Source organism: Silene latifolia, chromosome 1 (assembly GCF_048544455.1).
Source record: "Silene latifolia isolate original U9 population chromosome 1, ASM4854445v1, whole genome shotgun sequence".
Lineage (NCBI taxonomy): Eukaryota > Viridiplantae > Streptophyta > Magnoliopsida > Caryophyllales > Caryophyllaceae > Silene > Silene latifolia.
Genome location: NC_133526.1, coordinates 49,000,553 through 49,002,236, shown reverse-complemented (window position 1 = coordinate 49,002,236; position 1,684 = coordinate 49,000,553).

The window sequence follows — 1,684 nt, the reverse complement described above, 5'->3', positions numbered from 1 at the left end:
TTTTGAGAAAATATAGTTGCATTTTATCGGTTTTATCTCATAAAATATTTAAATCATCCAAAAATTACTCCAATAATTTTTACAACCTTAGATCTGATTAGTGGAATATTAATACAACTTAAAATAATTTTCTCAAGCCATGCAATACGTTTTAGCTAATTTTGCTAAAATAGTCACTATTTATGCCATTTTTACTCTAAAATCCATAAATCATGCTAAAAGAGATCTTTTAATCTCGAAATTTACATACACTCTGTAAATTATGCATGTGACATCATATTAAAAAATCATGGTTTAATTCGAAATTTAACTATTTTTAACCATTTTACCTCTTTTAATCCATTTTTATCTCATAAAAATCATAAATCATGCAATATTAATCAAATTAATACGATTTTTTACACACAACTTGTAAAATATGCATGTGAGGTCATATAAAATTTTCAAGGTCAGAAACTTAGTTTAACTATTTTTAGCATTTTAATTCCCATTTTAGTCATAAAAATGTAATAAAATGACCAAAAATCATTAAAATGAGCAATAAATTTCCATAAATCATAAAAATGACCTAAATAAATTTTAGGACCAGAATATATAACATGCATAGTGATTTCGTGGCTTATACTTATAAATCACAAATTTTTAGTTTTATATGTTAACCTTTTAACTCGGAAAAATAATAACCGATTATGCATGCAACATCCTTATGCTCTGATACCACTTGTTGGGTTCATATACCTATTATTAGACTCCTCTAATAGTGAACTAGTGAATTTGTTAATTATTTGTTCTTTAGATCTAGTGCATGCATAACAACATAAAAGATTTATGAGAAAACAATGTCCCTTACATTGTAAATTTCGGATTTATGGGCACAAGTAAGGTCTCCTACCTTCACTTGTTCTTGAGCTATGATGAGTAATAGGATGATCCTCCAAAGACTTCAAGTATAGAAGTCACTCCTCTTGATTGCACCCAAGATTATCCCGTATCCCCACTAAATAATATTTGCTAGATATTTGTTTAGTAGTTTACCTTAAAATTGATTACTAATACTCATATATTACACTAATAATATTAGTAATCTTTTATGAACAATTTGAATCAAAAATCTCATGTTTTGATAGAAAGAAAACTATGAATAATGGAGGTTTTTCATGTGATAAAGATGTAAGCATCTTTTTAGAGAATAAGTGAAGAAAAGTATGAACAATAAAATGTTCTCTCACATCCTCAAATGGTCCGTCCAACATACTCTTATTAGAGCCATTTTGGTCCTTTCAAAATCACATGCTATATTGTGTAGGTAGTAGGCTTTAGCTAGATTAAAGTTGTGTCATAAGATGTTGGAGTATCTTTCCAACAACTAAATGACAAAGCTATAAAACTAAAGCATCCCTCTTATTTGGACGGTACACTTGTGCTATTATGGTCCATTTTTGTCTTATAATATTTGTCCCACAAATGCTTATAAGTCTTATGTTTAATTATCTTACATAATTAAATATTAATTTAATCATACAACAATTATATGACAAATTAATAAACATATATTCACTCAACTTATTGAGTAATATTTTACCATTATATCAACATATAATGGGTCTCATAATTGCTAGTTAGTTAAATTTACAACCTCTTGTAAATGTAAATAACTAATTACCTCTACCTCGAAATATTTATA